Here is a 15,745-nt window from a genome sequence, read left to right as displayed (position 1 = left end):
AACTAGAAACAGCGCTTTCAGAGATAATCGACCGAATGTTCATCCAAATCTCTACAACCGACCATAAAGCGCTATAAGCGCATGCAGAACGCACAGCCCGCAAATTTCAGGAAATAGAAGAGCATTTGGCTACTTTTGATAGTCACCCATATTGTACGTGGAAAACAAACACCAGAAAACCAGGGCCCTCTACCTCGAACATATCTCACGCTCCTCCCACATTAACGCAACCGGCACTCCCATCTGTCCCACATTATGCCGTCCTCTAAACCTTTATGCACACGGTCTGGCGGTGTAACTGCCGGGGTTTCGGTAGAAATAGGGATCTTACAACATTTTTTGCAATGTGCTTCGGGCCCGGACGCCTTAGAGCTACACGAAACCATTAATAACATTACACTTCTTGGATATGCGCCCTGTCTGCCCAATCATACGCGCCACACTACGTAGCGTTTCTCGTCAAGCGGTCATACCCACTAGTGGTGCACACCCTCCCCGTCCACGACATTGAGCATCTCTGCATTGAACTCGCTTCCACTCACCCAAAATTCCAGGCTCTCTTTATTCTCAACATTTAGAGCCCCCTAAATGGGGCCTTCCAAACATCGACCACCATTTTTAAACTTAAAATAACTCGCGCACGAAGGACCCCAGTTAATTGTAGGAGACTTTAACGCCCCACACACAACATGGGGATACACATCGATACTCCCAAGGGCCGCCGTGTTTTGCTATCCGCACAGCAGGAAGGCTTCATCCTTCTCCCTGATTCAGATCACCCCACTCGTGTGGGTACGCGTGTGAGCAGGGGCACTACATCGGATGTCACATTCACTTACTCAATTCCTGATGTCAAATGGTGCAACACTAACGAAAACGTAAGCAGCGATCACTATATTATCGAGATTACGCTCCACAGCCAAATCGGTAAACCCTTCCCTATACACCTATCTATCACAAAGTGGCAATCACTTAGAACATTCCGAAGCACTAGAGCAGAGACTTCCATCTCAGACAAAGAGGATTGGACCACCAAACTGCAACAGGATATAAGACCTGTTACTCACTCTACCCCATGGACTGCCCCAGCGAGGCGATAGACGTACGCCTCGTGGATTTGTGGGAGGCAAAAATAGGGCTCGAGCGCCGCTGGAACACGCAGCGATAGAACCGAAGTCAACTCTGAAAAGAAGACTTTGAAGCCTAAATGCGCAACTAGAAAAGCACACAGCCACCCTAGAGAAGCAAAATTAGGAAAACGAAATGCACTCGTCTCCATGGAAACATGAGTCGCTCCCAGACATGGCGCTTATTTAGGCACCTTCTAGATCCAACAATATTCAAAAGAACCCAAAATCACAACATCACTAATCTCATTCCCTTTAGCACGGTCCAACCATAGCACCTCCTACAAAAGCGTAGACATTTGCCTTCCATCATCTCCACTTCAAATCTACCGCGACTACGAAGGCTCCCCAAGTCACTCTTAGACGAGCCCATTAAAGAGGCTGAAGTATGGGCAGAGCTCCAGAAATTGAACACATCCTCCGCTCCAGGATCGAAAGGGATCACCAACAGAGCACTAAGAAATCATGACTCCCCCTCCATCGAACCCTTAACAGCATATTTTAATGACTGCTGGCAAAACGGCTCCCTACCTCCTCAGTGGAAAAGAGCGAAAATTATCTTTCTTCCCAAGCCAGGCAAGCCGCTCCAACAGACTAATCTCTGGCCCATCTCACTCACTTCATCCGTAGCCAAACTCTTCGAGGATGTTATTGAGACACCACTGAGCAGCTATATGGAGAATAATGCGCTCCTGCCTTCCAGCATCTTCGGTTTCAGGCCAGGATTGGCAGCGCAGGACGTATTCCTACAACTCCAACATTAGATACTAGAATCCAAAACGAAGGACACCGAACCCACGTAGGGGGTAGACCTCAATAAGGCCTTCGATCAGGTTACTCATAGGCTATATTAAAGAACCTTCAAACCTTCCAGGTTAGGAAACACATGTACAAATACATCTGCGATTCCCTCACTAACCGTACTGCCCAACAATTTTTCGGCCCGCGCTCCCTTAGCGACATATACCTCGGTACACGAGGCACCCCACAGGAAGCGGTCCTATTCTCGACTTTTTTTAACATAGCCATGATGGGGTTACCCAAATTACTTAATTCGATCCTCAAACTACACGTCAGCTTCTATGCCGATGACACAACGCTCTGGACATGCCGAAGTAGCGATGCAGCGATAGAACACCGCTTACAAGCAGCGGTAAGTATCATTTGCACCGATGCCAACGACAGATGACTCTCATGTCCTGCGACATCGAACTTTTCATTTAGAAGCCTCACCGAACGTATGGCATAGCACCCAATATTCAGCTCTCTTTAAGTACAGAGTCAATTTCCACAGTCCCAAAGATTCGCATACAAGGCATATTTCTCAGAACCCACAGTTCTAAAATTGATACAAACCAAACACTGAAAAAGCACACACAACAGGTAATTAGGCTCATCAAACGTGTGGCACACAGGAAAACGGGCCTACTGGAACCAAACACGCTTCGACTAACACAGGCTTACATCACCAGCAGAATCACGTATGCACTACCATACCTCCCTCTCTTATCGAAAGATAGGGAGCGATTAGGCGGTCCCATTAGGGTCAGCATGCGTACCGCTTTACGCCTTCCCCCAAGCGCCTCCACAGAGTGGCTTCTTCGACGAGGAATACACAATACTTTCGAGGAACTCCGTGAAGCAACCAAAACGGTGCAACTAGCCAGACTCCCACTCACCCCTGCGGGAAGAGCGCTGCTGCAGTCGCTTCACCTATCACCCGTCGGTGCAATACTCGGCACTCACCCAATCCCCAGTCCCACACGAGCTGCACTCCAGATACCCCCTCTCCCTATACGCATGCACCAGGCGCGCGATAAAAAGCGCCGGGAAGCCCGGGCCTTAGCGCTTCACGGAACATACGGAGAGGATCTCAATGTGACATAAACTAACGCCTCACTCTATGCATCAGGCGCACATGCAGCAATAGTGGCTGTTCTCAGTGACGGCCGCCCTATCACGGCAGGAACCATTCCCAACTTATCCATAACCACGGCTGAGGAGGCGGCTATTGCTCTAGCCATTCCCTCCTCGACCGCGACCAAAATTATATCGGATTCGCAAATAGCCATCCTAAATTTTAGCACTGGGCGCATCTCTCGTCCAACCAGCACCATACTCAGGCGATGGACCCACACCAGAACCGTAACGCTCGTCTGGTTGCCAGCCCATGTGGGCCTACCCGGAAACGAGGGGGCGCACGACTCTGGGCGGGAGAGCAGCCCATCGCCTTCACCGAAGGGGAGTGCCTAATACACTTCAGAGATATTCAACAATATTGCTCCAACAAAAAGATGTGCGCACTTCACCCATTGCTATCCACCACGCAACCAACTTTCCGGTGCAGGCTCCAAACTCGCACACTACTATACCCGATAGTAGTGAGTTGAGTTGAGGTGTTGAATGCTACAGGTGGGATTACCCTTGCTTATTCTGCCGGAAATAGCTCCGCCATAGCGTCACTAATATGATAATAATGTCCTAAAGTCTTTCGGATCTACCCCGCTATGCGCACAGCCACTTATAATAGCACATAGTCCACTCCCGCAGTCACCATCTATGCACACACTCACTCCACACAGTCCACAACACAGTCCACTCCAGAAGTCACCATTTATGCACATATTCAGTCACAGTAGAACGCAGTCCATTGCGGTGTCACCATCCATATACATATTCACTCACAGTGTAACATAGTCCACTCCAGAAGAACAGCATCTACGCACACATTCAATCACAGTAGACCATATTCCGTTCCTGCTGTCATCATTTAGGAACAACAGCAGTGTCTTGCAGACATGTTAAAAGAAGACGTAAAGTAGGCCGAGAGTAATTCAGGACGTTTCCCCGACCTTTTCTCCGCCTTTTTCCGATTATGCGGCAAACCAGCCAATTTTCTACATGTAATGCTCACCTTTTCCACTTACCCACATCTTCTCCGCCCCCCCCCCCAGCCCCCCCCCCCCCCCCGAAGGGACACTCACTCACTGGGAACAGCTCATGTCAAGCACTTCCATACAAGATCAGAGACGCACCATCACCAGTGCCACTAACAGGCTGGCCTTCTAGGGACTGGCACACCACTTTTAAGGGAGAGATCTGCTCCGTGGGCCACTTTCATTGGCCATGAGGGGGGCTCTGCCACCACCTGCATTTTTAATGGCGAATAAAGTTTATGCCACCTTTCGACGGAGGCGGAACGCATAAAGCGCCCGTGTGCTGTGTGATGTCTGTGCTCCTTAAAGATCCCCAGCTGGTCGAAATTATTCTGGAGCCTTCCACTTCGGCACCTTTCTCCCTTTCTTCTCTCCATTCCTCCTTCATCCCTCCCCTTACGGCACGGTTCTGGAGTCCACCGAGATGTGAGACAGATACTGCGCCATTTCCTTTCCTCAAAAACCCCTTTCAATTTCCAAGCCGTTGCATTGATAGTTTTGGCATTGAGCAAGTCAATTCAGCGTTCGTGCGCGTCACGGGTTTCTAAAGTCACGAACAGGTGTAGTAAACTTCTCCTAGTGGAAATCCCGTATCTTGTGCAATTAAGCGAAAACCGCAGTGATCCGTTCTGATGAGTCAAAAGGTTTGTTCTGCATGTGCAAAATATGAAGTTAATGTTTACACTATAGCACTACTGCAATGAGAAGATCGGAAATCATGACAGCTTGCCTTATATACCTGTTATTCCTGAACAGGTTCTATATTTTAATACGAAGAAATAGCAGGCCTTTGCAGTAGAAGCAATCACGCGAGTTTATTAAAACTAATGATAACGTTCTCAAATGTCCACACCACAATTAAATATCTCAGCGAGTATACAACTCTCACTCAAGCAAAACGGGCTCTTTGATTTATTCACCGTGTTGATACCGTCGTTAAAGATAGGGCTCAAAAGCCGAGTGCACAACCGCCGTTTAGTATGACTTTGGTTCCCACAGCAGAACCTTAGGTTAAACACATTAATTGGAGTAATGCACTATGCAGCACCTTATAGCTGATTCTCTCAAATGAATAAATGAATATACTGACTTAACTGGAACGGCTTTCCTCTGAGCACTCCTGACATAAAAAGTTCGCAGTGCCTTAGCTCGGCTATGCCGCCAGCAAACAACCTGCCTCCCCAGGTGCGCCCAGAAACGATGGAATGTCCCAGTCCCAGTACAACATTTATCGAACATTTCCAGGCCGTAGAGGCAGGACACAGAAACACATGCAAAAAAGAGAGTGCGCCCACAAATGGTCTAGAAACGTTTTTTCGACAGAGTTAAGCAGAAACAAAAAGAAATCATAGCATTTTGGTCCCAGAAAGGTAACTGGGAGCACGTTTTTGGGGAAAATGCTTTTCAACAAAAAATACAAATTGACTCCTCGCTCTCTTTTCTCTCTCCCTCGCGCCAAGAGCTACGGGGAGAGAAGGTTTTGCTCTTGCACTCGCCGTTTTGAGAGATCAAACAGTTTTATTCGAACAGCCGAAGGAAGCGCATTTCACCCCGCATCTGTCTCGTGCGCCGTCGGCTCCATGCTGCAGGCAGGCAGGCGACGGCGGTCTGCCTTTTCATCACACCGCCAGGAGCGGCGGTCACCAACGCGCCAGTCTTCTTTAGTGTTTCCAACTTCAGCACGGTGCGGCGGTCCCTGCAGGCATCTCCAACTACCAGCAGACCTCGTTGCGCCGCTGTCTAGCAGAGACGCAGTGTTGGCCACCCATCGCTCGCACGGCTTCCTCGCTGGACGGAAGCCATCTTGCGCGCACGTATTCGCGCAGCCCCTAGCCGCTCGCGCGCAAGCCCCAGAGCACGGCAGCCCTTGCTCTCATCACTGGGCTGTCGTGAACTTCGTAGCTACGGATTCATGGCAGCTTTCCCGCGCACCTCGGCGTGCCCACATAGTTCATTTTGGAACTGACGCAGAGCGCATCGCAAGTCCTTCGTGCAGCTTCACGGCCCTACACCATAATGGCGCTCTTACAGACGTCGTTCGCTGCAGCGTATTTCAGGGCAATGAGACTCCTAGCGCGCACTCTGCACCCCTCAGCGAATCCGACGACTGTGGCGTGTTGTTGATGGCAGCGTGGCCGTCCACTGCGGTCTTAGGCGGGAGAGATCTTCGGAAGCCCACCAGACTCTTGCTGCGAGTCCCCATGGATTAACCTGCACTACCTCCATTGCCGTCCTGTCGCAGCGATATAGTTTGCGTTGTGTTCGCGTCTTTGACTTTCAACCCACTTCCACCGGATTACTTGTGCCTTGATCCCCTTGATCTCGCCTCCCGCGCCGTATTGTGCCGCACGCGCGGTCTGCTGTACCATGGGTGCGGCGCGCCAGGGCCCCTACCACAAGACGTCCCCCCTTCCCATCCGGCTCCAAGCAGTCTTCTATCCACACTTAGTCACAATAAAATAAAACGGGGGTGTAACGAGGATGTAATGCGTATGTTCGACCATTCGCTGTGCCGTGAGAAGGCGCAGGACAAAAGTCTGCGTTGAATTCAAGTATATAGTCGCAGCATTTTATTTCATCCTCGGGTTTCCGTTGGCAAAGTCGTCAAGGTATGTTGGTTTATGCTAGTTTTTTTTCGCCTCGTAGAATTAATTTTTTTTCCTGTTTTGTTAACACGCTCAAGCTTATTCCGAGGCACGTGCAAGAGGCAAAGCCAGAGGGAGGTTTCACCCTGCAGAACATCCGTGACCTGTCCATCCGTGACCTGAAACCGCGTGTCTTTACCGTACGCCCATATCGTCTTTGCTTTTTGCACCCAGGTTGCTCTTTACATGCGTTTGCTTTTGCTTGTGCACAAATGCTTTTGTACCCTTTAGAATGTTTGCTTAAGGTGCATCAACTTTCAGCCTGTGTTATGTTTTTATTGCTTTATTTTTCAGATTTCTCAGACTAGAGAAAAATTTGGCCATTATTATATGCTCGTGCCGTAGTGCTCAGTACATTGTGTTAAATAGTCCATACATATGCGTCTCCAGTTTGTATTCATTGAAATGCAAAGAGCACATCTATTAAAATGAAATTACATCTGTATTTCTCTGCAATTTTATGTTATACGGGCGGGATCGGTCGAATTTTTGAATTCATATTTCCTTTGTGTGTAAAAGTTTGGCACATTTCATGTTCTTGTGGCGGGAGCAGCCCAGCACCAAACAAAAAAATAGAGAGGCGGGAATCAACGCTGACTAACAACCAGATTTTTAATCCACGTTCGATCGAATATATACATCTTTCTCGAGCAATAAGGAAAGAACAGAAGCGGGACAAACGCATAAGATGTACACGTGGTAAAATATTAGGACAACTCACGCAGATAATCAATTTTGCTGTCACGAAACGCTATCGAAAGTATGCTGATCGACGCATATACGTCGCTCTTTTGTCGGATGTTGAGCGCTTGTTCAATCTCCCTGGTCCGTTGATCAAAATATAACGTGATGACTATTGTGTTGCTAAGCTGCAGGTCACATTCATGCTCTCTGCAATGTTTTGCTAATTCACTGCTGATGGCGGGCTTTAGGGATCTTTTCTGCTCCCGAAGCCGTTCATACAAACAGCGCCCTGTTTGACCAATGTAGGTGCGTCCGCATGACAGAGGTTTTTAACAAACCCTCTTTTCACGCATTTCACATGTTTTTTGCGGTGCTTTTTCTTTCATTAATTTTTATTTGCTCGCTGTTGACTTTGGCGCACAGGCTTCTTAATTGGTTGGGTGCTGACATGAGCACTTTTACAACAGCTCTTGCGCCTACCTTTTTGAGACGGAGGAAAATGTCATTAATGTAAGGAATGACCGCGTACGGCTTCCTTTATTCTGATGTGGTTGTGACATATATTCTGCCTCTAAGTGCTTGCAGAATCCCTTCTGCGACACTGGATAGCAGTCTCGTCGGGTAACCTGCTGCTTTCAGCCGAATGTTCTGGGCGTCAAAACTGCCTTGAACTTCATGATGACAGGATCTTGTCAATGCGGCTCTCATTCCTACTTTTGCTGAGGACTAGAAGGACTAGAAGAACTAGGACTAGAAATAACAAATGAACTCGCAGAAAACAACGTTATGCGATTTTTTGACTTGACGCTAGCCTTTCTAGGCGCTCACATATGCTGGCGGTACGGACCACGAAGCTAGAATGGACTGCTCCCCTACACATCTGCGCACTCCAATATCATCAAGCGGGTGTAGAAAAAAACAGCAATGAGAGCCGAATTAACGAGATCCTGTCATCATGAGGTTCAAGGAAGTTTTGACACCCAGAACCGTCAGCTGAAAGCAGCAGGTTGCCCGACGAGACTGCTATCCAGTGTTGCAGAAGGGATTCTGCAAGCACTTAGAGGCAGAAAATATGTCACAACCAAATCAGAAAAAAATGAAGCCGTACGCGGTCATTCCTTGCACTAATGGCATTTAACACAGTCTCGAAAGGGTAGGAGCAAGAGCTGGTATAAAAGTGCTTATGTCAGCACCCAACAAGTTAAGAAGCCTGTGCGCCAAAGTCAACAGCGAGCAAAGGAAAAAACAAATGCAAGAAAAAACATGTCAAATGTGTGAAAATCATGGTGTATGAAACACCTTGGTCATGCGGATGCAATTACACTGGTCAAACAGGGCGCTGTTTGAATAAACGTCTTCGAGAGCACAAAAGATCCCTAAAGGGCACCACCAGCAGTTAATTAGCAAAACATTGCAGAGAGCATGAACGCCCTCCGCAGCTTATGAACACAATGGTCGTCCCGTTATATTTTGATAAACGAATCAGGGAGATTGAAGAAGCCTTCAACATCCGACCAAAGAGCGAAGTATGTGTCTGCATACCTTCAATAGTGCTTCGTGACAGAGAAATTTATTATCTGCGTGCGATGTCTTTATATTTCACCACGTGTACATCTTGTGCGTTTTTCATGGTTTTTTCTTTTCTTTCTTACACGAGCGAGATGTATATATTCGACGAACGTGCATTAAAAATCTGGTTGTTATTAAACGTCGTGTCCCCCCTCTCTGTCTCGTGCTGCGCTGGTCCCGTCCCAAGATCATGCACCAACTAGCCCAAATTTTCTCCTTGTTAAAGCACATTTCATGTAAACAGGTAAGTCTGAATGGCCTAGCCAGCAAGCATTCACACGAGTGGACAGATGTATTACACCACCTGTCGCGTAAGCATGTGCCTGAAATTTGGCACATATGTGCGCTTCGATGCCTGAAGTCTGCATGAAAAACAAGAAATTTTTTTGAGCCAGAGCTAAAAAATCTTGCATAAACCTTTTGGGGCCGTCCCTGGGACGCACAACATTTTGGAGACGGTTAGTTGTGGGGACGTTTTTTGGATGTCTTCTGGAAAAATGAGCACCTCCTGGGGACATTCTAAATGTCTTGATGGGATATTTCTGGGAGATTTTGAGGAGGTTTTGTCTCAGTTGGGCCAGGATACGTAGCGAGAAGTACGTTTCCCTGGCTGTGATTGTTGCGGTCACTGTATGTTTAGCAATGACAGACATTTGGTATACATATCTTTTATTCAGTTTGCTTGACAGAGACGAAGACTGCCATCTGTCAAGTAGCATGCAGCGGTCTCAATTTTTTCTATACAAAGGGCAAAGCACATGCTTAGAACGGCCGAACTGCGTATTCCGCAGCGCCCAAAGCCATTCCTACCAGGAACGTAAAAATGACGATTAAATCCTATTAGTTTAATCGCACGTGCTTACATCCAGACAATTTTTAACCAAATGTTATCACTAGATACCGCGTGTTCATCCGAAACACGCCCAAAGCGTTTCCTAGACAATCGTTTTGCCCTATGTACACACCGACTCCAGCATTCTTATTTGGTTCAAGATAACTGCCAGGCGACAACCTCAGGATCAGAAGAGTTAATCTTCTCCTGCCTATACCGCCGTTTAGGACCGGCTGGAACCTTCTCTGCATGCATGTCAAAAGTTGTGATACGGACGCCTACTACATATCTGCGTTTTATATGAATGCTGCGTATGCGAAGCGCGGTTCGGGTGATAGAGCGGCGTGCGGCGAGGCAGCGACGAAGAACACGGCGCAACTGTGGAGCCTCTCTGGTTACCACGATATCGGCGCATACGCACAACTACTCATCGACGTGACGTCATGCTCGGCTCCGATGGTAGAGCGGGCGTGCGGCCGTGGCGACGGCGAAGCGCATGCCGCACCTTGCTCCTCTCAAGTTGCCTTGGTAACGGCGCATGCGCACAATTTTCCTCTCCCATTCACCGCGAAATGCTCGACTGGTAGCCCCGTGTAGCTCTCGATGCAAAAGGAGCCATTCTACGGTTTTTTCCTGCAGGCTTTTTTGTGTGGTCTTCTGCACCTGCTGTGCACGTACTACGTATTGCCCAGGGAGAAGAATTCCAGAAGCATTAGTCTAATACACACACTGCTTGCAGAGCATGTAGGCATCAAAGTCACACGGAAGAGATAAACAAATGATATTAAAAGACTAAGCCCTACACCTTTTTCTTCTTTCTTGCTAAAAAATGCACATAATCAGATTATATATCGCTTCCGTGATGCTTTCCCGTCGCTTCGGATTCCCTGACTGCTCCAGCACTTTAGGCCATACTTAGTCATGAATAATTTGCGCTCAAAATAAAAATGCAGATTTATTTTTTGAACTTTGCGCAACTGCTGTGATCTAAGTAGTCGTAGCAAAAAGAGGGAACTTGGCTCGACGTGTGGCTATCATCACCGCTTCTTCGGCATTGCGGCAAAGTTGTTGGCCAAAGCTGCAGAGAGGAGAAACAAGCACTGTATGAAAGCGCGCCGAAGTAGCTATACAGCTAACGTTGGTGAACAACGCGAAGGACAGGGACAAGGGAGGCACAACAGGACAGGCATCGACTCACCTTGTATGTATGATTGTATTTCGCCTGGGTACGCTTGGAAGAAAATGTGTTTTGTTTCTTCCATCCTTTTTCACCTAATAAATTCAGCTGTGAGTCAGCGCCTGTCCTGTTGTGTCTTCCTTGTCCCTATCCTTCGCGCTGCTCACCACCGTTAACATGTCAAACCAACTCGCCCAGCTTGCCATTCTTACCTATACTGCTAGGTACATTTACCCCAACGGCTAAATGAAGTCGCATGGGTTCTATGGACCACCTTAAGTGGTTCCTGCCGATCCTCCGGGGCTGCAGAAGGTCTGTCTTTTTCGCGTTGACAAGTATACAAAGACGCCACTTAAACTCACTGTATACATATAAGTTTCAATAAAAAAGTTATCTGCGACAATAGTGGCGGCAAGCTTAACAACGCAGAGAACTCAAGCTTGTGAAGCGAGAAAAAAAAATCATATATAGCACGAAGCGTGATTTTTCTGCCGAGGACGACTCGGATGGAGGGGGGAGGGGGCTATCCTTAGAGGCAGCATAAGTTTTCATTGGCAACATTCTACCGCTCTGCCTAGGCCTAAATATCAGGAAGACGCTTAATCCCCGCCTGAAGAGCAGACGCTATAGCGCCTTTTCCTCCTTTTTTTTCTCTTTTTATTCCTTTTATTTCTGGTTTGCAGCCGACTACCAATACACAATTAAATTACCGATAGGGCTCATCGATTACGATCACAATTACCGATCACGTTACGGATTACCAATCACCAATCATAGTATAGGTTAGATTGCCCAACATGCTACGCCTCTAACTACTCATACACATATACGCCATTTGTATCAGTACAATGATGCTCCATAGCACCGCCTTTTCCTTCCGTGTGATTTCTGACTCAGAATTAGCATATACATATATATTTATTATTATTATTATTTATTTATAGATACTGTGAGCCTATACAGGCTCATACAGGAGTGGGTCACAAAGCAAACAGTGCAGATTAAAATAAGAGCAGAAAATAAGAGACATGTGAGTGATTATTTTAAAAAAGCAATTAAACATACAAAAAAACACAGTGTCACGCAGATAATGCTAGGCAACGGTCAAGAAAAAGGACGAAAAAAAATTCAAGTTCAGTTAATAATGGGCAACAGAGAGACAAAAGCAAGCTTAATAAGGGCGCTAAGAAGGCAGTGCAAATCACGTAATGCTATGCGAAAGAGGCAACAGGAATAAGTTGACTCGACTGCGACAAAAGAAAACATAACATCAGTACACACCGCCAACACACTTCAGTGTCATGCACACCGCAACGCGTTCACTTGGTGCCCCTCTATCAGGCTTGCACCAAAGGCACTTCAAATACCATGAGTCGCTTGCCCGTCTGGCACTCAGAAGGCCTGGGTTCGAAACCCATTGCCGGCGAATGACTTTTTTCATTCGAACCTACTGGGAATATTTCAGTGATGTTTCTGAGGCCTTCATGTCAATCCTTGTTGACGGCGACGGCTCTTCGACCAAACGAGGTGTACACGTTATCGCCTACACCGAAAGCATATGGATGCTGCAGAAAAAAATACTGAAGCTTGTCATTACCATCTCGCAGAATACCACGCACACTTATAAAAAGCCGGAGGCCTCCAAACTAAGCTTGTTCAGCTGTCTTCCTGCTTATTAGCTGCGTTCGTCTCATGTCTTTATATATCACAGGGTTATTTCTCTTCGAGCATTTAGATGTTTATTATGGACCGCCTGTGGCAGTGCGGGGGATCAAAGCGACCTACGTCGATATGCTTGCGCCGGTTTCGTATTTCCGTGCGAACGACGCTTTATTTTGAAGAAGTACTTGTTTCCCGGACAGAACACACACACACGCTGCATCCTCGATGATGTTCTGATCTTCTTGCACTGTACTGCGAGTTAGCTGAAGAGATCGCTCTCTTCTCCTGCGTTCGCGTTGTCTCTTAATGACGACCTGGTAGAAATGTGCTGCCGCAGTTATAGAGACGCGTCTGCTGCTTGCGTCGTTTTAAATTTTGACATTGGTTTAGCAGCGCCACGCACAGAACTTCTATGTCCTGGCCGCGGGGGTGGGGGGGTGGGGGGGGAGGACTTTCAGGAGGAATATGACAACGGGACCATCGCTGCACTGAGTAAAGATCGGCATGTTTCCTTACGACAGATCGTGGCTACAAACCTAAGGTTCGCAGTGGCGGCGTGAGAACGATGGAGGGACACGACCGCCACGCAGTGAATAAGAACAGTGCATTCTGAAGGCGTGTAAAATAGCATGAAAGCATGTGAAATAGCATATGTTGAGCATGAAATCTCTGCGACACAATAAAATTTATTTATTTATTTATTTATTTATTTATTTATTTATTTATTTATTTATTACAGGGACCTGCACCGCCCGAAGGCATTATTGCATTATTGAAGTCTGCTTATGGGCAGAAATCCGAAAGCCTTTTCCTATCCCCTCTTTCGCCCTCCATTTTTCACTTTTTGTTTTCTTCATTTTTTAAATTTCTTTTTTCAATTTCATGTTTTCTTTCAACCTCACAAATTTTTTGTTGATTTATTTTCTTGAATCTTTGTATTTTTCTTTCATTTTCACCCTTCATTCCTTATTTTTTAATTTCTAAACTCTTTACTTCTACTTAAATATTTCTTTTTCTTTTTATTTGTAATTTATTTTTACTTCTTCCTTTACCGTTTTGTTTGATTATCGGGTGGAGCGGGCACGTGTACCCGTTTCCTGTGCACAGATCTTGCGCACACTCATAAGCCAAGAAAGGCTCCACATAGATAAATGGGATGTTCTGAAGAACGAAGATTTCAAGGTAGCTTACAACAGGAAAAGTAGAAGTTCGGGCTAGGTGGATGTTCACGATAAGGGTTATCATAGCAAGAACACAAGAGCAGGACACACATAGCCCCGACTTTCAAATGACGAGATAACTAGGTCGTCAATTTTCACAATCACTGCATGACAAAACCAAATCATGAAGTAGGTCATTAAGTCATCTGAAGTCTAAAAATTTAAACTATTTATGGGCCATTTAAAAAAATGAATATAAGTGTTTTCCCTCACACTAAATATGTATTGCAATCTTTATTATAAAGGCCCTGAAGCTCGAAAACTCACTCCAGCCTTTGGAAGCCCCTCGGCATGCACTTCACATGATTCATCAAAAGCGATCTGTCCCATGCGACAGTCAATTGATTTGCTCTTTGACCTCCCCCCCATGTGATGGCTTTTACGTCGGGCAGACGTGCGGATACGTTCATGTGCGTCTACAAGAGTACAAAAAGAATGTGGACAATAAAGCCGTATTTGGAAACATGGCTGAGTATTGTCTCGTATGCAGCAAAAAAAAAAACTGCCAACCGGTTTACAATAACTTTCATATTGGGGCCACGGGCAAATCCCAGGTAGCGAGGAATATAAAAAAATTCACCTCATTGCAAAGTACCATGATCCATGCGTCAGTGATCGCTCACTTTCTTCAGCAAAAAATGAAATCCAAGAAATTCAAGAGCGCCATCGAAAACTCCCCTGTAACCTTTATTGCCATACTCCACTCCCACCCCTCATGTCCTACCCCGTAATGGCGCCTTTTAAGTATCAATAAATAAAAAATAAATTAATTAATAAATATATAAGTAAATAAATAAATATGTACATAAATCTGATCTCTATAAAAAAAGCCTGTAAATTAACGGTTTCATCTCGCTTGCTCACCTTCATGTATGTTCTCCCCATCGTTGTTTGCTGTTTGTCATGCCGTAATGTTTGTATCAATTGACGACCTTTTGAATAAACTCATGAGTTCATACTCATCGGCGTGTGTATGTCCGGGACTTGTGTTCGGGCTGTCCTTTTCCCGCTGTGACTGTCCGTATCAAAGAAAAAAACTGCAGGCGCAAAGTGATGACAATGGTAAGCGCAATCTACAACATGCACCACTGCCGGCCAACTAAAACATCACTGCGATTTCATATTTCAAGAAGTAAAATTTTATGCTTCCTTCCGCGGCTCATGATTGCGACCAATAGTGCGTAGGTAGAGGGGTAGCGGCAGTATGACACTTATCGCGTTATCAGTACTTCCAATTCTATAACTGTATTATGACAAGCAAGTCTCTTACAGTTAATAGTTGTCCTCTGAACGAACACTGCACTCTGAGGTCCTGAAATTAAGTGCAGCAATAGCAACATGATATTTCTATGCGTTGAAAAGGACTGTTCCATGCATATTCCTTGCCAATGCAACTGTCTTTATGAGCGCACTAAGCCTAGCCGTTAAACAACAGATTATCTTTCGTCCTACGCCCTTAAATGTGTTGCCACAAAATGTGTTCAAAATTAGCAATATCGGGACAGATATTCTCAGTAATATACAGATTTTCAACACAACATCTGGGCTCGTCCACGACGAAATGGCCACCAGTGAGGAGGCAGTACTAGCGTGAATATCTCACACCTTTATGTACAGCAGTGCCTTATCTTGCAGGCATGCGGAGCAGGTATATGTCTTGTCAAATTTCATAACAGTCCTGATCATTGGAGTCTGACCAGACACAAAAATGCGGTCAGTTGTTTTCTTAAGGCGGCAATGTGCTGCTCGAGTGAGAGGAGGACAAATGATGCACACGTGCTGATTTCCACCTTTAAATGCCCAAGTGTAAATTTATCGCCTCCATTCCTTCCCCTTTTGCCCAAACGACAGTTTGGGTCAGCGTTATAGTCATGCTACCAGCTCCTCATTAAA

General features: G+C 46.2%; 1 protein-coding gene across 2 annotated transcripts in view; it reads right to left on the bottom strand.

Moving 5' to 3' along the window:
* Positions 1–10,773: 10,773 nt before the first annotated feature.
* The window catches only part of LOC144119065 (uncharacterized), a 29,302-nt gene continuing 24,330 nt past the window's right edge, over positions 10,774–15,745 (bottom strand). For both annotated transcript variants that reach the window (XM_077651791.1, XM_077651792.1), the window contains exon 6: positions 10,774–10,871. The gene's annotated coding sequence lies outside the window, so the exon portion shown is untranslated. The remainder of the gene's footprint in view (positions 10,872–15,745) is intronic.

Source organism: Amblyomma americanum, chromosome 2, assembly GCF_052857255.1.
Source record: "Amblyomma americanum isolate KBUSLIRL-KWMA chromosome 2, ASM5285725v1, whole genome shotgun sequence".
In the NCBI taxonomy this organism is placed as follows: Eukaryota; Metazoa; Arthropoda; class Arachnida; order Ixodida; family Ixodidae; genus Amblyomma; species Amblyomma americanum.
Note: the sequence above shows the minus strand (reverse complement) of the source record. Positions and strands in the feature narration are given on the sequence as shown.